Here is a 24,336-nt window from a genome sequence, read left to right on the forward strand (position 1 = left end):
ATGGCTGGAACAGCCTGAATATGGACCCAGGAACTCCATCCTGGTCTTGCAGGTGGGTAGCTGCGGCCCAAATACCCAGGCCGTCTTCTGTTGCTTTCCCAGGCACAGGGAACTGAATCAGAAGCAGAGTAACCAGGACTGGAACTGGCTTTCAGATAATAGATTTGGTATCATGAACAATGCCTTAACCCATCGTGCCACAGTACCAGCCCCAGTTTTTAAGGCTTTAATGGGGATTAAATAACTTTGGGGAAGTAGATGAGATAAACTAGGAATCTACCAAATGGTAATTAAATCTGGATCAAATCTTCACAAATTAGAAAAAAAAAACCTTGAATCTTCAAGCTTTAATTCCTGTGGTTGAATCGCTACAATTTTTTCTCTCTCATTAGAATAAGACAAGACATTCTACATTCTGAGCACTGATTTTTAAGGAATGCCTCATTTATGCTGTGCCTGTAGGTCTCCCTGTGCATCAGAAGGATGAGTCTCTGAGTCTCCATGTTGCCTCTGCCAGTAGACAGTTTCTACAGAATTGAAGATATTTTACCAGCCTCAAAAGCAGTAACATAAAACACATCTTCCTATACAAACTGCACTAAAAATCAGGTTACTTTCTCGTGGGTTTTTTTTTTTTTTGTCAAATCTATTTCACTCAACATAATTAAACAAGTGTGCTTCTCCCATCTCCAGTGTCAAATGGGTCTTTCCACCTGCTGGAATTAAGCTGACTTGTACTATTCTTCCTGGGCTTCCTTCTGAACTTGCTTTTTGGCAATCAGATCTTCCTGCAGCCTGTTTCACATGCAAACCAATAAGCCATACACCTAGAGTATTTGCTAATGAAGTAGGGATGTGTAAGTATGTAGTTGCTTTCAAACCTTTTATGGGCTAATAAAGAACCATCAAAGAACTTTTTCGTATTTGTGTGTAGTTTGGAAGAGGAATGAAGACTTAATAAAAACAGTAGACCAGAAAAGCAGAGAACACAAAAGGTTAGAGTGCTTTGAAAACTCTTTTGCACATGTATTATGTTCACTTCCCTTGTTTTCCTCAATTTTCTTACAGGTATTCTCTTACCAGGGAAGTGAATTGAAGCTAGAGATACAGAGATTTCACATGTGTTCATGTTAGGAGGCAATGCAGTGCTAGTAAAACTTCTGGAGGTATTATTTATGTTGAAGGTATTAGTTGGGGCTCTCAAATGAAAATTTCGGAGAAAAACATCCTTCAAAAAGCTGTACTGGGCCCGGCGTGGTGGCGCAAGTGGTTAAAGGTCCTCGCCTTGCACGCCCGGGATCCCATATGGGCGCTGGTTCTAATCCCGGCAGCCCCACTTCCCTTCCAGCTCCCTGCCTGTGGCCCGGGAAAGCAGTCGAGGACAGCCCAAAGCTTTGGGAACCTGCACCCGCGTGGGAGACCCGGAAGAGGCTCCTGGCTTCGGATCGGCATAGTATCGGCCCGTTGCGGCTCACTTGGGGAGTGAATCATCGGACGGAAGATCTTCCTCTCTGTCTCTCCTCTCTGTACATCCGCCTTTCCAATAAAAAAATAATAAAAATAAATCTTTAAAAAAAAAGCTGTACTAATGCTAGTTTTAAATTATATGTGGAAAAGGACATTTGAGACTGAATGAGGAGACCTTCTGCTGGTTCTGAGTATCACCTGCATGAAGTCAGCCTTTCAGCTTTATGCTTTATTTATCTTAAAAAGAAAGTAAAATTTCCAGCATTGCTAAGGTTCTGTTTTGCTATAAATCCCTTTTCTTGTTATTAAAATTTGAGGTAACAAAAGATTAACTGTATTTGCCATAAAATATTTGTTACTAAGGAATTATTAATAATGCAAATTTCTGTTGCAGAGTGCTATTTTTAGAATGTATAAAAATCAGATTTTATCGCTTTTGATGTTTACTGCTTAATGCACTGTATTGCTTTTCCAAACTTATTCATTTTTAGAAATGCCTTAAGCAAATCTTTCATTCTAATATTCTGTTACTTGTTTGCTTACCTCATGCTTCCCCCAAATTATCCCCAACCCCTTTTACCATCCCCAGAGTTTTAAAGTAATTCTAGTAACCCATGAAACCCGTAGAGTAATAGTACATGTAACTCTGATAAGTTGTTAGGTACACCATTCTCTGCAGGAGCAGTGGACACATGCATGGCAACAATGTGTTGAAAATACAATTCACTGGAAATAAATACGTGTAACTGACTCAAAAAGAGCAATTTCTAGAATATTACATTTCATTTTTCACATATACATACCCCTGCATTCCACTATTTTTCCAACATTATCTGCCAAAGTAAATAACATCAGTTTGACAACTACAAATATTAGACTTCATTAGAAAAATGATTCATATACATTTACTATTTTTAAGATTACTTTTATTTGACAGACAGATTTGCAGAAAGGAGAGAGAGGAGAGAAAGATCTTCCATCCCTGGTTCACTCCCCAAATGGCCACAATGACCTGAGCTGAGCTGATCCAAAATCAGGAGCCAGGAGCTTTTTCTAGGTCTTCCTCATGGGTGCAGGGTCTCAAGGAGTTGAGCCATCCTCCAATTGCTTCCCAGCTGCAAGCAGTGAGCTAGATCAGAAGTGCAGCAGCCTGGACAGAAATCATTGCCCCTATGGGAAGCTAGCTCCTGAAGGATGAAGATTAGCCTGTTAAGCCACAGCACCCCTCCCCATACACTTAACTTTTTTATTGATACATGTAACTTCCAAAGATTACTATGAATGTACATTGAAAATCCATAAAATTGGAATTTTAAAATAAATTTATTTTGCTACGAATTATAGTTTAAATCCATGCAGTTTTTAAATTCTATGTGCTTTCCATTGCATTCGAAGACCTCACATATGCAAGGATTTTTAAATTTCTGGCACCAAATTAAACTAATCTTATAATTCTGTTTTTCTCTGAACTTTCTTGGTACTCTGCAGTACAATAACATCAGTGGCTGTCATGTGACAAGAGGCATTTCTTTCCAAACCACAGGGCTCAAGGCTTAGCCAGCCAATCTCTTACAACCGTTGGTTCAGCTGCAAGCTGTTGTCCAGCATGAGAGCGCGAACAAAGTGAAGGTCCAGATTCTATCAGACTTGATATCTTATTGACAAAAGAAATTCTAGCATTGTGGTTCTGAGACTTGAGATCAGCACTGATCACGTGAGCCACTTAGAATTGAGAAGTTACAAATCACTTTATTATGAATAGTATTTATTATGAGTAGTAGTAGTATTAGCATATGTTCAGCTTTCAGGTAAAAGTGGTTTGCCAAAGTCTCATCAACATTCAGGGCTAGATAGGCTGTTCAGATCTTTTGATTTCATGTTGCTGATGGTATAATAGATTTGCAAATGTAATGAACGATGTGAGTCTTCTACCCATACTGTTGTATGAGCTCTTTGCTTTTGTGTATGAATCAGCCTTGCAAATAACAGCTTCTGATCTAACATATAAGATTGCCTTTGGGTTGCTGTAAGCCAACTGAGGAAGACTGCACACAGTCATTAACAGATGTCAGCAAATAAATACTCCAGCTTCTGTGGTTTAGGTGGTTCCAATGAATGTGTTTTATTACATTCTCCAGAGTTTTCCCCCATAGGATTAAACTTCAGCTAGCCTCTGTCAGAGCTAGTTTGATCATTTGTCTCAGGTTAGCTGCCCGCCCTTCTGATATGCTCCCCCCAACTCCTGCCAGTGTCAGGATCTGCTTCTGGGGGAATTCCACCAAAACGTTTGCTTCATAAACTCAAGGATTGTGGTACTTAACATTTCGGGTGATGTTATTTAATTTATAATGTTAAGGTAAATTATTTTCAAAACATGATAATTATAACAATAATGTATATAGCTTTATCTGGGACTTAATATTTGTAGTATGGTACATCCCTTTCCCTCCTGTGTGTGTGACCTAAAACTTAAAATATTAGTAAAAAATTAACAAATATGAATAAGAGTTCTAATAAAATACTTAACAATGATGTAGACACCAAGATTTCATAAAATGGCCAAATGAAAGTACTAAGATAAATCTAAAAATACCAAGAATATTAAAATGGAAACCATTTTAGCACACCAAGACAATTTTAAAAAGTTTAAGCTTTCAAAGCCAAACTGGACTTCTTGTTGCATTTCCTAACTGTAAATCAGTTCTCATAAAATGCACTGATAAATATGTAAATGAGAAAAGAAAAAGAAAAGGAAAACACTGCTCTCTGAAATGCTTGCTGTGAGGAACCACTGAGAAGATCACAGCCTTTGCCAGCAGTCAGTCTGCACTGTATGCATTGCGCCAGCATCAGCCTACTTCTCAAGCCACTAGCATTAAACCTGTTTCCAAGATTTCTCTTGTTCCTCTTTGTATCACAGAGAAGTTGTCATGTACTTTTTTAATGTTTTAATTTTTAAAAATAATTATGTCTTAGGATTCAAACAATTTCAAAGACAATATAATATATTAATCATTCACATAGACCTAAAGGCTTCAGTTCATCTGTTCCATCCTGGCTGTTCAGGTCTTCTTAACCATCATACCTAAAACACTTCACTCTTTATCTCCTTTTCTTGGTTTCTTCATCTGTTGAGTAGTACTTTCCCAGGGCCCAGCCTAGTAGCCTAGCAGCTCACATCTTCCCCTTGTACTCGCCTAGATCCTATATGGGCACAGGTTCTTGTTCCAGCCACCCAGCTTCCCATCCAGCTCCCTGCTTGTGCCCTGGGAAAACAGTTGTGGACAGCACAAAGCTTTGGGACCCTGCACCTGCTTGGGAGACCCAGAGGAGGCTCTTGGCTACTGGTTTTGGATCAGTTGAGCTCCAGCTGTTGCAGCGACTTGGGGAGTGAATCATCAGATGGAAGCTCTTCCTCTCTGTCTCTCCTCTCTATATATCTGCCTTTCCAATAAAAAATAATAAATCTTTATTAAAAAGTAAATAGTGTGTATAGATTACTAAAATAAACAATGTTTAAAATTTTTAAAAAATACTTTGCATAAATTGATGCTGAAAAATGTGTTTTTAGTTATGAGAATTGTACATTATAGGTAAAATTGGATGTATCAAATTGTTTAAATAATGACTTTTTATAGCATTATAATTTGGAGGAAAATAGATTGTATTTACCAACTTATTTTTCCTTCAACTATTTACTATGTTTCCGGTAAGATAAAGCAATGGTGAATGTTCATGTACACAGTGCTAGTAATCCACAAATAGTCCTGTCAGTTAGCAATAATAGCTCCTCTTCAGAAGAGTAGGCAGTTTCAGAAAGGCTTAGTGATTTGCACAGATAGTCGACCTGCTATAATGTAGCCTGTGTGTGACCAAGCCCAAAGCTTCTGCCTGGATCTCAGGTGCTGTCAGGTCAGAAGTTTGAAGTATGCCATTAACTAGGATCTTGCATCACCCTTCAATCAGAGTATACGCAGAGTGCCAAAAGCGCCTTGCTGTACCATGTGCTAGCTAACCTTTTCATAAGATGGGAGTCAGAGAGAGTTCCACAGAAAAGGGTTAGAGCAATGACAATTTTCCAACCACACAATGTCACTTACTATTTAGTATTTTAACAAGTACAATCGTACCGTTAGTGCTAATCAACTGTCAACCATAACATAATTAGGTAATTGTGGTGTACCAAAACTAGATGCTGCATTATTTTAGTTTTTTTTTTTAGATTTATTTAATTTTTATTGGAAAATCAGATATACAGAGAGGAGGAATGACAGAAAGGAGGATCTGTCCACTGATTCATTCCCCAAGCATCCTCAAAGGCCAGAGCTGAGCCAGTCTGGAGCCAGGAGCCAGGAGCCTCTTCCCAGCCTCCCGCATGGGTGCTTGGTCCCAAGACTTTGGGTCGTCCTTGACTGCTTTCTTAGGCCACAAGCAGGGATCTGGATAGGAAGTGGGTCCACCTGGGTTAGAACCGGTCTCATATGGGATCCTGACATATGCCAGGTGAGGACTTCAGCTGTTAGGTTACTGCACTGGCCCTATTTTGTTTTTATCCATATATGTTTAATGACATTGTTATGGTGAGAAATTTCATTTTCCACCATTTTATGCTAAACTATTATTACAAAATTGTGTGGTTCAGTTGCAGTTGCACTGATCAATTGATTGAATGTTTGATCAATTGTCAGTTAACATTGATCAACAGATAATATTTTAAATCATAGTCTTTATAGTCTTTTTTTACAAGTTGTGAATTTGTCATAATTTGGAGAAATAAGTTGATACATTATCAAACTGTTATTAAAATATCGGCCACAGCATATTCCATAAAGGACTTTGGGATTTTCCCTGTTTCAAATGTGAGTTTTCTTTCAATTATAATTTTCCTCTTGCTATGAATAAGAATAAAAAGTGATTATTTTATCTAAACATCTGTATTCATAAAATAGAAGCAGCAACAATTATTGGTATTTAATCCTCCTTCATTTTTATGTTGTAGAAAATTATGTCAATTACAGGTTTTAACCAGTGAATATTTTTTTTTTTTGGTATTGCTGTGTGTTATAGAATTGGGTTAAGTAAATATGTTAATTCTAACAGTTTAGATTGAACCATATAACATTATCAATATTTGACATTTTAATAAGGAAAAGAGAAATTTCAACTGGTTCCACCCATTGAGGATATATCATATATTACCAATGCATTGACTGATGTGAGACCATTTGTTTTACTATTTCCTCAGCGTTTGAGCTGAATATTTCATTGCTACTGAGTATATTTCCATTGTGCTTCAGACAGCCAATATAATAGTATTTTTATATATTTGATATTTTTGCTGAAATGAATCCACTATGCTGTGTTTTGCTGCTACATACTGATTTGCAGTTTTCAGTACCAAGTTTAAAATCTGTATGATATATAGTTATGTGGTACATTTTATTATGGTGTTTATAGCTAAAACAGTTGCAGTAAAGAATCTGGAAATCATAGCATTGAAATTACCAATTTATTTAATTTCTATTAATATATTTATGGTAATTATTATTTCAAGGTATATGTGGAAGGTACTGTCAAGATTTAACGTAGAGCAAGTGCCTGATAATGTTTTGATGGAAACATTGGGTCATTATTTTTCTGCACAGTCATTTTGGCTATAGGCTCAGAGAAGACTGAAGAAGTGTGGAAATTCTTCATACATTTTCTATATTACTTTTAAATTGTCTTCTCTGAAATCTAAGATGATACTCCATCTATTTTCTGTATATTTTTTAAATGATAGGAATGTTTTCTAAACCTGAAAAGGTCTCTAAAAATGTGAGTGACTCAGATGCCCTTTATCACTGTACTGTTTTGTATTCAGATTTCATTTTTTGATTGTCCAATTATCTGCCAGTGAGTCAGTAATGGCCCCCATCTTTGTTTACTCTTTTAGGTAATTGGTGTCATCCAGACATTTTTGTTGCTGATAAGGATTTTCTGTATCATTGAATCAATGAATGTGTTATTTTCTCTATCAGGACTGTTTGGCAGTTTCGTGTAATGTTGAGCTATTCTTGGTGTGATTTAAAATATTCTCTGTTGATATGGATAGCTGTTTCCAGACATGATAAATCCGGAATTACTGCTTTCTCACAGGATTGCTCCCATTAAGTGGCTTCCTTTGCTGTTTATGAGAGCCTGCACTGAAATTCTGCAGAAACTCTGAGTCTAGCATTTCCCCAAGGCACCAACTGCACTAGGGCTGTGGTCACTTTAACCTGCCTCCTTTGCAACGTGATTGAGGATGCCGAGACTGATGCTCCTGTTCCTGTGCATTCGCACTTCCTGTGCTGCTTATTTGATTCTCTCTGGGGAGACATGTAGGAGTTCTCTCATTTCTTACACAAAGTTCCAACACCTCTCCCTGCAATTCTTTTGTGCCGATTGGAAATTATTGTACAGTTTGTTTTGGCTGTGGTTTCATTCTGATTTGGGTTTCACTACATTTCACTCTTTGGTAATTCTTTAGTATTTTGCAGGATGAATTTATATGTTGCCTATTTGACAGCTATGCCAACTAAAGTCTCTTACCTGAGGCTTTATTTCCAATAACTATACTGTTCATTTTAAAGGATTTTGTTTTTGTTTTTTGATGATCTTAAAAATATATTTTAGGGGTGAATTAAACTGCCATCTGGCATAGGCATCCCATTTCAGTAAACCAGTTCATGTGCCACCTACTATGATTCTTTCTTTGTTTTTACTTTTTTAAATTTATTTTTGTTTATATTAAATTTATTATTTTTAACAGACTCAAAGTAGTTCATAGATACAGTTCTAAATATGACCTTGTCTTTCTCCCTACCCCTCTGTCCTCCTTGTTTAAAATTTTCAAGATAGCATCTTTTAAATTTATATTGTTTAAAAGCTTAATGTTTCACCAAATAAGAATTATAACAAATACAAAGCAAAATGACTCTAGGCCACAAAGAGGGAGCTGGATGGGAAGTGGGGCTGCTGGGATTAGAACCTGTGCCCATATGGGATCCCGGCATGTGCAAGTCAAGGATTTTAGGAACTAGGCTACTGCTCTGGACTCTATTGTTGAGATTTTTAATTTACTGATTCTTTTTTTTTTTTTTAATTTAATCCTTTGTGAGATAGGTAGCTTGCAAACATTTTTTTTCCAATCTCTTTGTAGTCTCTTCACTCGAGTCATCATTTCATTTGCTATGCAAAAGCTTCAGAGTTTCATATATTCCCTTTCTTGTAGTTTTGCTTTTAATTTTGCTTCTGATCTAGCTTCCTACAAATGCCCCTGAGAAGACCCACCCTCATGGGAGACCAGGGCAAGGTCTTGGTTCCTGGCCTGAGCTTGGCCACTGCTGAATATTTCAGCCATTTGGGAAGTGAATGAGCAAGTGAAGATCTCTCCCTCTCTGTTGCTCTGTTTTTTAAATTTAAAGTAATATGTATTTCTTAAAAGTATTTTCTTAAAACTAATTTTGCAGATGTATATCTTATATAACTGGTTTTACCTTTCATTGTCACTGTCATAAATATTAAGAGGATGTTTACATAATACAAAATATTATAGTGCAACATGATCTTTACACATAAGCAGTTTGTATGATAATTTCAATGATAAATAACTGTATTTAAAACATACTCATATTTTGTGTATTAAATACATAACTGCATTTTAAATATCTGCGAGAAAGGGGTTTTAGTCTGTCATGCATGCTTTTACAAATGCTATTTATTTTAAAATTGTCTATAAAACTTAATTTTAAACATTTCTTCTGTCATTAGTTTCACAAATATAGTCTTAATTAACAAATACTAATTAATCAACCTACCAAAGCTTATTAATATTTTTAATTCACATGATTTTTTGCTTTTATACAGAGAACGTCTTCTCAGAAGATGTTTCCTAAGTTAGAATTTCTGCTGTAGTTAATGCAACACAGTACTAATTTGGTCAGTTCAACACAATAGAGTGAATTTTAGACCTATGATTAGCCTTACTATTACTGTGTAAAACCTGATAATTTGTGTTCTGGATATCTTTTCAGCCATTGAAGATTTATCCTAGCCTAATGCAGTTTACCTTTGGAAGAGGGTTTTTTTTTTTCAAGTGGCAGTTATTTCCAATAACTGTCTGGAGTTCAGAAATGGTATCATAACACTCTTACAACTACTTTAGGATGTTCTAATTTTTCTTTATTAGAACAACAGTATTGGTCTTGCTTTTTCTCCCATCATAATGTCATGGCCCGTTTTCTATTTTCTCTTGAGAAGGAACATCATTGTTTGTTGTTGTTTATGTAAATCCTAAATATTTTGCATTTTTATTTGGAAATGTGTTTATTTTTATGTTCCTGTGCACAGTGTTAGTCCAACACCAATTCGTGTTATATTAAAATGTTACCTAATAGATTGACTATTGGAACAATTGGATTCTGCAATTTGCTATATTGATTTAAATTTGAAGCATTCATGCTATTCTATTACCTCCTTATGAATCTCTTTTGTCTGCCTCCAAAAAGAAGGCAGTACAGCTTGGGTGAATGCTGTTTTTAAAAAAACACTGTTCTTTGCTCATAGATTTTTCTATGAATAAACTCATCAACTGGGATTAGAAGGGCTGTATCATGATTCAGTGGGAATTTGCCTAGTTTTCGTTTGTCATCCCAGTCTCTTACCTAGTAATTCTGTCTATATTTTGAACATAATTCTGAACAATGAAATCAACAGTTCATATTGTTTTTCATCCCTTCCCTTTTCCTCTGTTTAGAACTTTGCGGCATTGAAAAGTATTTCATTCCTCTAATAGTCTGGAAGTATAGATAAGTCCTTGTTGGTGATCATAATGATTAAAAGAAGAATATGATGTTTGAGAAAAGAAAATGAAAGTGGATTGGTGATGAGGGTATAGGGAAGCCATCAAAGAGCTAAGATTGCTACTGTGGAGAAGTAAACTTGGAATTTGAAGCTATGCTTCACTGAGGAAGGACATGCTACTATAAATGTTGTAAGGGAGATAACATAAACATAATCCTAATTATACTATTTTTTAAACATGTTTTTATATTTTGTCCTTGATACAGCTTTAAAAGTGTGGGGAATCAACAACTCTTCCCCCTCCCAGGTCTAAAGAGGCCAGTATTTGAATAAAGGCAGCAAAGCCACTTATTCATCTGTTAGTTACTAATATCTGTCTGCCTAAATAAACATGTGTAATTAGTAAAATTAGGATACATATATAGTATTTAATGACATTGTAACAGAAATTCCTGAAAGGTTGTAGCAAACATGAAAGAATAAATGGAAATGGTTAGTAAACTTAAAATACATGGATTATCATTGATCAGATTTTTCACTTGCTGTCTTATTAAATTTGTGTTTTAGTAAATGTAAACTTAACACAAGATCCCCATCATTCTTTCAACTGTCTCTACATTATATTCATTTTCTGACCTTCAGGTCACAATTCTTAGACTTCAAGAACCTTGGCTTTCAGGTCAGAGAGCTGCTATGTAAAATTAAAGTAATGAATGATCCTGCCAGCACATTCACTGGATGGCAAATCTATTCGAACATAATTGACTTCTTGTTAATGATCCCAATAAAATAATGAAGCTAACATTGAATTTATTATCACTAGGATGCTAATATCCATGTTATTTATACCATGACACTAAGTTGTGATCTTTTCTTGGTAAAAGCTCTTAAGATATTCTCTAATAAGTGTGCAGAAAAACCACTTACTAGCATTACCAAAGTTATGCATGTAATGAAATTAAAATATTAGAACCAAAATGAATTGCTTCTTGGCCTTTTGGCTAAGATTAATCGTAGAATCAAAAGGAGTATCATTCCAGCAGAGGAGGTACCAGGTCTAGATTAAGTGGACAGTTTAGAAGATGACAGTGAGAGAATAGATGAGAGAATATAAAAAAGCATGTCTTTCCTTTTCCTAAGGAAAAGGCTACATTAATACTTCTGTGGACAACTGGAATGAAGACAAGTTTATTTACATAAAAATTTTATATCTACGCATTTTTTTCATAATGCACAATTTCCATGAATGTGTTGAAGATTGTGCCTATATGTGAATTTCAATCTTTTATATGAAAGAAATTTAGCTGTAATTCTAACTTTCCATGAAGCTTTCAAAGTACCTTGTACTGATAATACCTTGAATACCTTTTTTGAAAGTTATTTTTAAGATTTATTTATTTTTATTTGAAAGACAGGTTTATATAGAGAGGGGAAGACAGAGATCCTCTACCTGCTGGTTCACTGCCCAGGTATCCACAATCACCGATCTGAGCTGATGGACAACCAGGAGGTAGCAGTTTCCTCTGGTTCTCTCAAGTGGGTATTGAGGCTCAAGGACTTGAGTATCCTCCATTGCTTCCCCAGGTCATTAGCAGGGAGCTGGATCAGAAGGGGCAGCTGGAACACACACCAGCACCCAAATAGGATGCTGAAAGTGCAAGTGGAAGCAGTTGGACTGTCTTTAACAAAATCTTTGATCCGCTGACTGGATCATAAACCCTTTTACTATCTTCTTCCATAAGCACACTGTTGTTAATTAAATACAGCATGTGTTCGTACTCGTTGAACATATTCCTTCCTGTTCAGCTGGTTGGCAGCATAGATCAGCTATCTGTGACCACTTTACGTAGGGATTTAAAAAAAAAAAAATCCTAAAGTTGCTCTATGGCCTGACTTTGTCTCCAAGGCAGTAAATGGTAAATCCTCACCTTGGATGCATCAGGATCAAGTATGGGCACTGGCTTGTGCCCTGCTTGTTCCACTTCTACTTCAGCTCCCTACTTGTGGCCTGGGAGAGCAGTAGAGGATGGACCAAAGCTTTGGGACCTGACACCTTCATAAGAGACCCAGGAGAGGTTTCTGGCTCCTGATTTCAGATCAGCATAGCTCCGGCCATTGCGACCACTTACGGAGTGAACCAGCGGACAAAAAAAATCTGTCTCTCCTTATCTGAATTCTGAATAAAAATGCATAAATCTACATTAAAAAAAAAGAAAAGTGGAAAGGAGAGGAAATGGAAGGGAAGGAAGGTGGAAGCTAGGAAAGAGAATGAGAAAGGGAGGGAGAGAGAAGGAAGGATCAAGGGGAAAGAAAGACCCAGAAGAAAAGTAGAGCCCAAGTCAGGGAAGGATGTTTGTATTGCTTGTTGGTTTTTCAGATACCAACAGAATGAAGGGCTTGTCTCAATTGGAAATCCCAACTCAGGGATTGCTGTCAGCCAGCTGACCTTTCATCTTTTAAAGCTGTGTTGTTTTCCTGTCCATTCAAGTGGGTCAGCATCAGGACTCTGTAAAATTTCATGTATGAGTTTGGAGAGCAGACTACTGGGCTGCCAAGAAGTCAACAGGGTGTGGGCATTGCCCAGATGCATTGTTTTATTTCAGGAGTGCAACAAATGGAACGAATAGTATCATTCCAAGTTAATTTGAAGATCAGATAAGAGACTAACATCCCTGGATGAATTTAAAAGTATCTTGTGCAAACCTCCCTAGCATTTGCTAATAATTATTTGAATCTGTCATGGAAAAGGGAATATGTACTCTAATTGACACTGCACCTGTTTGATCCCCTGATTTGTATAATAAAGCTAACTTGGACCTGAATGACAGGAGGCCCCACTGAGATTGCTTCTGACTGGGCCATACACCAGTGTGGGGTTGGGGTGCATATTGTGTTGTAGGGTTAAGGCAGTTGGATAAGTGAAAGAAAATTGGGGCATGAGGAAAAGGTAAAGGTCTCATTGCTCCTGATGATGTTTTTGGCAAGGAGAAAAGTGAAGTGATTGCAGCCTAGGTCGTGCAGAACCACTTATTAGGGGTCATCCATATGGCTGCTCTTTTGTATCTTTTAGAACTCAAATCAGAGGATGATATGAAAGTTGAGGGAGTTTTTGGGGAAGTCTCAGAAGTTTGGTAGTGTCAGGTTTATAGTGGGAGTGTTGGCATGGTAATTATATTGTAATCATAGTACATTTAATTATAGGTCATTACAGGGACACAGGGTGCAGCCATATTGATTCTTTTTAGTCAATGCCTGTTCTGAGTGATGGTTTTATTGAAGCTGTGGAGAGATGTTGGGTTGAAGTAGACCAAGATTATGAAAATTATGTGCTGGCCTCAAGTCTTCCTTGCTAACTGCCTCCTTGCCTTTATCAGGTTGGGATTAAGTATTGATTGGGAAGTCTAAGAGATAGTTACCCTTTAATCAGCAGAATGCTGAGATAGTTGATTTCTCTGCTTTTGGGTTTTCTAGGCAACTTAAGTGTAATCAAGAATATGTTTTTGTAATAATGTTGGACTGTGTCTATGTATGACATCAGAATCATTGTATTAAAAGTATACCTCCCAAGCATTTTGCATGGAAACTTACATAGCCAGTTAATATTCATACTATATAGTCTTCAACTTTATGACGTTTATCACAATCTCTATTCCACTGACTGTCCAGATTCTTCTAAAGGGAAAATTGCGGTATTTTTGCTGTATGTTTACTCTGCACTTGTCCTGTGATGCATACCTTTCTTTGTCCAAATATATTAATGAAGGTCATGAAAATGACCACGTATGTTTTTATAAATTATGTGTCAATAAATGAAATTTATATCTATAACCTCAACTTCATGTTTTTTTTCCCTTTTTGTTTTTTAGATGAACATTGAAAATGACAGTTTCTGCATATGGGAACTAAATATTGAAGCTTTATGGTTTACACACAAGATCTTTAGAAATTAGAAACTCCAGGTAAGTTATAACTGTAACCTCATAATTTCATTTAAATGACTCAAGTTGTGAAATTATTATTCTTTTTTCCTTACTAAGCTTTTTTTTTTTTAAGTCAACCTGTGTAAGGGACATCGCAGCCACATTCATTCACATTTAGGTACAACTTTTTGGTCCACTAACATTTTGAAAAGAAGAATCTGAAATCTGTAACAGACATCTGATTTTTAAAAATGATATAATATTATGCAGAAGGCCGACCAACTGAAAAACTGTAAAATAAATAGGCTTCCATCACATCTGTGAGTACTACTCAGCAAAATTGATTTTGATAAATAATTAAATAAAAGTCCTTCATCTACTGCACTGCATTACATTTAATGAATCAATTTCTTTAAGCATGTTATTTTTTCTTTACCTGCTCCAAAACTCCCTGTCAGGGGTTTCACATATGCATAATTTATATGTGAAACTTATGCTTATATGTGAATCTTAATACCACTGAACCCAAAGCTCTTCATTGATTTGTAACTTGCCAAAAAAATCTGACCAAACATAGCCTCCAGCTAACAAATTTGTGTCTGCTTCCTATAGCTGCTTACATAACCTTAAAAAAATTGTGACTGTATTTTGATATAATTTCAATTAATAGAATCAGGTCTATTTTAGGCAATGCTACCCAACAGATAAGACAATAGAAGCCTTGAGAATACATTACCTATTAAATTAATTACTCCTGTTTTTCTCTATGGTCTTAACTAAGTAGAATGAGAGACAGTATTGTCATATCTTGGAATTTTATTCTGAAGAAACAAGAAATAAATATTTGGAAAACCCATTTTCCTTATTTTTTTTCAACATCAGTTTCTTGTTTTATTATTGTTTTTTGATATAGTTTAGTTGTTGCTGGGGTCTCCCTTCCCCTTTCCCAATTTCCATCCCTTCCCCTTTGTTCTCCCCTCTAGTTTCACAGTGGATGTCATTTGTGAATTTTCATCATGCTATCACTGGAGTATATCCCAACCGTGTAAGAGATTGTCAGTCATTTCATTGTGCATTCATTCTTGTATCCAGAGCCATATTAAGGATACAGTGAAAACTAGATCTTTGTTATTTATGGGCAGTACCAATAACAGTGATAAAAGGGACATTGACCGTCTCAGGTAATTATAAACAATCAGTCTCTTATGGATGGTTAATTAATGAGTTATATCCGGGACCTGGGGAGGGTGGGAAAGTGGGTGGGCCTTCTCCCTTAATACCCCCCTTTAAACATGAAGGAAACAATATGGGAAAAAAAATTAATGAGTTACATCACAAAATCTTATTACAAAAGATTCAGGTAAGAAGGAAGTGATATAAGACTCACATGTAATATCCCTAGGTTTGACGTCATATTATCTTATATTAGAGCAAACATATGATATCTGACCTTTTGGGATTGGCTCATTTCCCTTAGATAATGATCTCTAGTTTGGCCCATTTGGCCAAAAAGTAAGAATTCCTTTTTTTTTTTTAATCGCCAAGTAGTATTCCATGGAGTGGATGAACCATAGTTTCTTTATCCAGTCCTCATTTAAGCTGCTTCTGTGTTCTTGCAATTGTTGATTGTGCTGCAGTGAACATTGGGGTGCATGTTGCTTTCTTGTGTAACAAATCTTTTAGATATATTCCTAGAAGTGATACTGCTGGATCATATGGTAGGTGGATTTTTAATTGCCTATGTGTTCTCCATACTGACTTCCATGGTGGTTGCACCAGCCTGCAATCCCACCAGCAGTAGAGTGGGATTTCATTTTCCAAGTAGCCTTACTGCAGGTGTTGTTGATAGTTTACTGTATGTAGGCCATTCTTACTGGAGGTAAGTGGAACCTCAGCATTGTTTTTATTTGAATTTCCCTTGATACTAGGGAGCTTGAGCATTTTTTCATTTGTCTGTTAGCCATTTAAGTTTATTCCTTTGTAAAGTGTCTGTCCATTTCCTGTGCCCATTTCTTGACTGCTTTGTTTGTTTTGATGCATGGTTGTTCTGGAGTTCTTTGTATGTTCTGGAAATTAGCCCTTTTTCTCCCGTGTAGTGTGCGATGTTCTCCCATTCTGTTGGTTGCCTTTTTACTTTGTTGATTGTTTCCTTTGCTGTTCAGAAGCTTCTTAGCTTTATGTAGTCCCATTTGTTTATTTTGGTCTTGACTTCCTTTGCTTTTGATAATTTTTCTAGGAAGTCAGTGCCTACACCTACTTATATCTTGCAGAGTATTTCCAACTTTTTGTTCCAAACATTGATGCTTTCTGCATGTAGCTTTAGATCTTTTATCCACTTAGGTTTGATCTTTGTGTATGGCGAAAGGTATGCGTATCCTTATTTCTGCAGGCTATTAGTTGTCCCAACAGCATTTATTGAAGAGACCTTCCTTTTTTCCTGGTTTTTTTCCGTTTTGTTGTTGTTCTTGTTGTTCTTGTTGTTGTTGTTGTTTAAGATTAGATGGTTGTGCAAGGGGGTTCCCTTCTGATATTTCTATTCTACTCCATTCATCTACCTCTCTGTTTCTGTACCAGTACCAGCATGTTTTGATAACTACCACTATGTAATATATCTGAAGGTCTGGGATTGTGATCCCTCCTTCTAGGTTCTTATTCTTCAAGATAGTTCTGGCTATTCATGGATTTTTGTGTTTTCAGATGAACCTTTGTATCATTTATTCAGCTCTATGAAGAGTATTCTTGGTATTTTGATTGGAATCATGTTGAATATATATGTTGCTTTTGGTAATACGGACATTTTGATGATTTTTTGACTTTGCCCATCCAGAAGCATGGTATTTTCCTCTACTTTTTGAAATTTTCTATTTCTTTTCCTAATGTTTAGTAGTTTTCCTCATAGTAATCTTCAACATCCCTTGTTAGGTTTATTCCCGTGTATTTCATTGTCTTCTCTGTTATTTTAAAGGGTACCGTGCTGGTTAGTTATTCTTCAGCCTTGGGGTTGTTTGCATACATTATGGCTGTTTATTTCATTTTATTCATCTTGTGCCCTGCCATTTTTTTGAACTCTCATATAAGTTCTAAGTCCCTGTATTTGGTCTCCTATGTATAGAATCATGTCATCTGCAAACATAATATAACTTGACTTCCTCGTTTCCAGTTTGAATTCGTTGATTTGTTTTTCTTGTCTGATAGCATTTAAGAGTACTTTCAATACTATGTTAAATAGCAGTGGTGATAGTGGACATCTTTGTCTAGTTACTGATCTGATCAGGAAAGTTTATAATCTTTCCCCACTCAATATAATGGTGGTGTTGGGCTTTTCAAATATTGCTTTGATTATATTGTGGATTGTTCCTTCCAAGCCTACCTTATTTAGCATTTTTAGCATGAAGTCGTGTTGAATTTTGTGAAAAGATTTTCTGCATCTATTGAAACTATCATGTCTTTCTTGTTCTTCAGTTTTTTTATGTGATGTATCACATTTATATATTTACGAATGTTGAACTTTGCTGCATGCCTAGGGTAAATCTCATTTGGTCCGGATGAATAATCTGTCTGAGGTATTCTTGTATTCTGTTGTTTAGTGTTTTGTTGAGGATCTTAGCATCAATATTCATCAGGGATATCAGTCTGTAGTTTTCTTTCTCTGTTGAATCTCTATCTGGTTTTGGTATTAATGTGATATAGGTGTTATAGAACGAATTTGGAAGAGTTGCTCCCCTTCTATTGTTTTGAAGGCTGTATGGAGGATTGGGGTCAGCTCTGCTTGGAATGCTTTCTTGTTACTTGACATGGGTACCAATTGCAATAAAGTTGTCTTTTAATACTGCCTTGGTGCTAACCCACAAGTTTTGGTATGTTGTGCTTGAGTCTTCGTTGGTTCAAGAAATTTTTTATTTCTTCTTTAATTTCTTCTATGACCCATTGTTCATTTCAGAAGCATGTTCATCTTCCAAGAGTTTACAAATTTCCTGGGATATTTTGATTTATTGATTTCTAGTTTCTCTGCATAATGGTCTGAAAAGATGCATGATATGATTTCTGTCTTTTTGAAGTTGGTAAGACTTGGGAAAACTCTGTTTCAATTATCAGCCTACACTCTTACCTTTGGAAAAAAAATACATTTTTTCCATTGTGAGCCAAGTGAAAAAAGTTGACAAATTCTGCTGTATGAGATTTTTTGGTTGTTTTTTCCTCTGTATGTTTTTTTTTTCCTTCTTGTTAATATATGGTGAGAGCTTAGTGATTTTTTCAGCTTCTGTGATAAATATGGTTAGAATAACTTGTATTTGAAAGAAAAGTGATGTAACTTGATTGTAGTTCAATTCTACTCTTAGATTTCAAAAAGTTCTTAGAAAATTGGAATTAAAAGTTCAGGGGATTTTAGTTCATGTTTTGAAATGTATACATAGTTTTTCCATGATAAGCTTCTTCCACAAATATTTTGAAAATTCCTCATACATAGTGGGTTAGATCAGCTCTTAAGGAACTAATGCAGCACAGTGGAATTCTGGAGCCTAAATGCTAGACTCTATACATGGTATATGCTTGCAATGAAAGAATCATGACTGGATGTGAACTGTAATACTGCAATAAGGTGGAGGAATCCACCATGGGGCGAGGGCGTGGAGAGGGGGTGGGGAATCCCAAAGCCTATGAAACTGTGTCATAAAATGAAATGAAATGAAATGAAATTTTTTAAAAAAAGAAAAGAAATAGATAGGCATATCCTAGATGGTGTACGAGACCAGGTACTTTCCCAGGTGCATTATGGGGAAAGTGGATCAAAAGTGGAGTAGCTGGAACTAGAACATACTGTGCCAATCTGCTCAGGATATAAATACTTCATTTTATGTGCAGTTACCTATTTCTAAATCTTACAAGCTGTGCTATTGCTGTCACTTCTTGGTCTGTGTCTGTTGACTGTCTTTCCTTGTATTTTTGAGCCACATTGTATTTTTTTAATGTTTTTATTTTTCTTGCCTAGATGGTCTTACGTGGGATAGTCTTTATATATATTTAGCATCATTTAAATATCTCTAAAGTACTTTTCAAACTTTATCTCCTTTTCTCCACAGTTAAATTCATAGGAAGACATTATATGCCTACTGGAACTTGTGTCTTCATATGTACTCAGTGCCTCTTAAAATATTATGACTAGAAAGGTCACAATTGGAGATGCCGTTTACAACATTGATTTAATTGCAGTTTAGTACTACAGAGAGAGAGGAGATAAAGAAAGAGAAAAACAACAAAATCCCTTTATGTAGTTTGTCAACAAAAGAGTAGCTGCAACATTATGAAGAAAAAGCTGTAAGGCCTCAAACATCAATGAAATGCAATCTCTCTCAAAAGTGTAAAGAGAACTAAACAAATTAAAATGTAAATGAATGTATTTTATTATTAAATAGAAGAATATTTTATTGTGGTGGCTTGGGAAAAATTAGTCATCTTTTGTTTCCATACAGTTTTTTAATCAAATTAAGAATAGGCAGAAAGAGCCAGATGGGAAGATAAATAATTCTGGAAATTTAATACAACCTTCATAGTGTCATCCTAATCACAAGCCTTGAGATATACTGAAAGGTGATAAAATGTATATTAAAAATAAAGAAATAGGACAGTTGGTACAAGCACACCAAGAATTGATCATAGTAACAAAAATAGCACTCTATCAAGCAGCCGGAGGTGTGGTGCACATCTTCAAGAATTTAAAGGAAAAAGCATAAAAAATGATGAGAAAGCATGAAAATAACCTCATCTGAAATGAAATCAACTGGATATGGTTATTAGTGCATTAGGTAGCACAGATGAAAAGACCAGCACAATAAAAGAATCATTCAAACTGAAGAAGAGGACATGAAAACTGAACCCACAAAACAAACATCCCCTCAGTGTTTTGGTGCTGTGTGATCTAAGGGATGTATAATTGGAATTTTCCCTGTAGTGGGAACTTTTCCCAGAGCAGGAAAAAAAAAAATGTTATAATGGCCACTATTTTCCATAGTTAGTGTAAAACAGAAACTCCTCAATCTAAGACACACCCAACTCCAGAGGAAAAAAAAGCCACACCAAAAACACATCATTTCTCAAACTAGTGAAAAAGTCATAAAGCAACTAAAAAACAGTGTGTATCTAATGTATATGTGTATATAAATGATGCAACATATATGTGACACCTATATGTATGACGTAAAAAGTAAAAGTGAGCCAACTTCTCATCAGAAACAATGCAAATCAGAAGATACAGAATGAGGTTAGCATTGAGAGAGGAACCTAAAATTCTATATTCAGAAAAATAATCTAAGTAAAGATGTTTTCAGATAAAAATGAAGAAACTAATGAAACTCAGCACTAGCAGACCTGTGTTACAAGTAGTATTGCTTTATGCTAGAAGAAAAATTGTACTAGATAAAAAAAATTACCTGCACAAATAAAGAGCCTCAGATATGATGAATGAAAGGATAGACATTAAAAAGTGCTGTTTTCTCTTTTTTAGATTTTTTTCAGACCACTGACTTTGAATAAAAAAACAACAAGAATAAGAGCTAATATTGTGTTTGTAATATATGCAGAATAAAACTTATGATGATAGTGCAAACAAGGGAAGGAGAGGAGCTAGTTCAGTGCTACATCAGGCCAATCTTCCACCCTCTTGTGCTGCATCCCATATGGATGCCAGTTCATGTCCAACTCTATGCTTGTAGCCTGGGAAATTTGCAGAGGATTGCCCAAGTACTTGGGATTCTGCACCTACATGGAAAAGCTAGTAGAAGCTCCTAACTTCCAGCTTTCAGCTCTGTCCATTGTGGCCATTTTGGGAGTGAAGCTACAGATGGAAGATCTCTCTCTTGCAACTTCTCTCTGTAAAATCTGCTTTTGAAATAGAAATAAATAAACCTTTAAAAGGGGGAAAAATGGAATTTAATGTCTTAAGATTATTACATTGTTCATGCAAAGCTATATTATTAATGTTAATATTTAAATCATTGGGAAACCACCAAAGATATTAAACAGAGATATAGCAGATAACTCAGTAGAGTAGATGAAATGGAATACTGAATATTTAGCTAATTCAAAAGGGGGCAGGAATCGACAGAATGAAAAAACAAATGGGATAGCTGTATAACAAATAGCAACATAGGAGACATAATCAGCGCATGAACTTTTTTCCATTTTTTGCAACAAACTGAAATTATCTTTTAATTCAATTTTATTTGAAATTTTTGAAGTACACTCATAGACTCCAAAGATCTGGAAAACTTTTTATTATAAGGACACATGCTAAGCTTAAAGGGGCATTTGGTTTCTGTTGATAGCTACAGAACTGCTGTTGGAATTCAAAATTAATCATACACAAATGTAGTAAGTGTATCTGTGTTCTCAATAAAACTTTTTTTGTATGCTACACATTTTGGCACAGCAGATTGTGCACTCACACCCCATATTATACTCCTGGACATTCGGGGAGTTAACCAACATTTGAAAGACCTCTCTTTGTCAAATCTGCCTTTCAAATAAAAATAAATAAACCTTGCCTCTACCTGTGCTTCCGATTCAGCTGCTTGCTGATACTCCCAAGAGACGGGCAGGCAGTAGATCATGGTTCAAAAACTGAGTCCTTGCCACCAACACAAAAGATGGATGGATTTCTTGGCCTCTGATTGGTCCAGCCCCAGCTATTGCAACCTTTGGGGAAATCAAGTAGTTTATCCAAGAATCTGTGTATATATGTGTGTGTGTTGCTCTACCTTTCAAATTTTAAATATGTTTAGAAAAATGCAGCTGATCTTTTTCTTTTAATTTTAGATGATGTTAACATAGTTGATGAGAGTAGGATGGATAAAGGGTTAGGGAAAAATGAGTGTAATCATTATTTCTAAATTTTCTGTTTCTCTTTTTTGTTTTGGTGAGGGGGCAGGAATGAAGGAGGCAGGCAAAGATAAGGGGAGAAGCCATACTCAGCCTCCCAATTGCTCCAATACCCAGCGATGGAGAATGGCCACTTGATATCAAACCAGGGTTCCAATGTGGCCCATTATGGGTTCAGCCAAAGGGATTTCGACAGTTCTGAAATGCTGTGGATCTCACTGATTCAAGCATGAGGGAACCCTTTGAATGTCCATTGACTGACATAGTTGACCACAGATTCTCCATGAACTCAAATATTTGCTGTCATCATTTGACTGGGATAGTTGTCCAATTTGTTCTGTCCTCCTTCTGGGATCGTACAGATGTCCCCTGCAGGGCTCAGTGGGCTGCCATATCCTCCATGTTCATCTGAGCCAGCAGCTGACCTGTTTATAGTGTACCAACTCCTAGTATATTGGATAGAAAAAGTACATTTTACATATAAAAACACAGGTATGTTAAAAGGATGGGGGAAATGTACCAGAAAAAAAAAATCAGAACATTTTTATAAAAATTAAATTAATGTTAAACAAAAAATGTCTAGGCAAAGTTTTAACAGAGTTAAAGAGGAAATTTTACAGTTATGAGACAGTTTATTGGGAGGACCTGCCATCCTAAATATATGTTTATTTAACAGTATATCTTAATAAATATTGGGGGAAAAAAACTGTTAATGAGTCAAAAGGAGATAAATCCAGGATTATTATTAGATATTTCAGGTTTCCCCTCTGAATTATTGTTAGAACAAATATTTACAAGCCAATAGATAAATAGAAGTTTGGACAACACGAAAAACTAAACTGACCTAGTTTGCATTTATAGAGCATGTAACCCATAACAACAGAATATACAGGCTTGTTTTCCCTCTGTGCATGGAGCATTCACAATGATAGGTTGGTCTGAGCCAAAAAAAAATGTCAATAGGTTTTTGTTTTCTTTACAACACAGAATTAAGTTATGAACCACTAACAACAACAACAAAGTAGGATCCTCACCCCCAGGTGTTTGGAAATTAAAAGCTACACTTCAAGCCTGCGAGTCAAAAAGAAATCATAAGGAAAATGAGAAAATGCTTTGAACTGGTATGTTAATGAGAGCACAACATCCCAAAATTTGTGGGACAAATTTGTAAACTAGTGCCTAGAGAGAAATAGGTAACTTTAAAAAGAAAAACAAATTAAACACAAAGTAACAACAAGCAAGAGAAAAACAAACAAACAAAAAAACCAGAAATCAGTGAAATTGGAACTAAACTCAACAAATGGGGAAGCAAGTGAAACCAAGAGGTAGTTCTTTGAAATCAGTGCAGTTGATAAAACGCTGATCACAAGTAAAGAGAAGGGAAGATCCATCTACATAGCTGTGGGAGTCTTGACGATGAGGGTCCTCAAGATGTTGAATCACAGGACTGTCCTGAGGTCTGGATGCCAGCTCTTCAGTGTCCAGACAGTCCTGAGACCTCACTGTCATCACAATTCCCTTTGTCTCTTCTATGTTGAAACAACTATTTCCTAAATTTGCTTTCTCTCTCTCTGCTTTCACATTTTACAGAACCAGTTTCCCAGCAGGTTCTTGAGAAAAGATATGTAAGAGGTAATTTTTTTGCTAGTACTTTCAATTCTCACTAAGCTTTAAATTTCATAGATGGTAGGTCTTTCCACTTGGGTTTCATTTATATTACCTTAACTGTTAGGTGTTGGGAAGGTAATTAAAAGTAGTTATTTAAAAATATTTCATGCCAACATTAAAATGCTTTTTCCCTGTATTAATGCTTCCAACTACATGAGGGAAACATGAAAGAATTTCATTTATAAGGAAGAAAATTTAGAAGATATTGCTGTAAAAAGAATCAATCTCTTTACATAAAGTTTAGTTTTTCCTGAATTGTATTTAACAAAATGGGCATATCAATTTGTATACATTTTCTCTATTTCAAGGTAAGATTTTCTTTATCATCACTAATATTGGTAAGACTTGGTCTTTGGAAACTCGTTGTGTTGTATCAAACTTAAGTATGTGTGGAGTTTGTTAACTTAAGTGGTTGGTGGACCATCTGGGGCCTAAAAAAAGCTTTGGTTCCTATGGTTGTTTCATATAAATTGTAATGAAGAGTGCCTAATTCGTTCACAGTTTTTATGTCTCTTACTATGTCAAGGATGACTTTTCTGTAAGTAAAGTGTGTGTGAAAATATTGAATATTTAAGAAATA

General features: G+C 35.8%; 1 long non-coding RNA gene across 5 annotated transcripts in view; it reads left to right on the top strand.

Moving 5' to 3' along the window:
- Positions 1-214: 214 nt before the first annotated feature.
- The window catches only part of LOC121150590, a 39,376-nt gene continuing 15,254 nt past the window's right edge, over positions 215-24,336 (top strand). The window contains exons 1-5 of one of the 5 annotated variants that reach the window (XR_005882999.1): positions 215-620; positions 9,358-9,429; positions 10,247-10,425; positions 13,364-13,434; positions 14,160-14,252. This is a non-coding gene — a long non-coding RNA (uncharacterized LOC121150590). Of the gene's footprint in view, positions 621-9,357; positions 9,430-9,830; positions 10,426-13,363; positions 13,459-14,159; positions 14,253-24,336 lie in introns of those variants that run through there. The other 4 variants (XR_005883001.1, XR_005882998.1, XR_005882997.1 and 1 more) reach the window with 4 other exon arrangements.

The sequence above is a fragment of the Ochotona curzoniae genome, unplaced genomic scaffold (assembly GCF_017591425.1).
Source record: "Ochotona curzoniae isolate NIBS_2020 unplaced genomic scaffold, NIBS_Ocur_1.0 contig_2210, whole genome shotgun sequence".
In the NCBI taxonomy this organism is placed as follows: Eukaryota; Metazoa; Chordata; class Mammalia; order Lagomorpha; family Ochotonidae; genus Ochotona; species Ochotona curzoniae.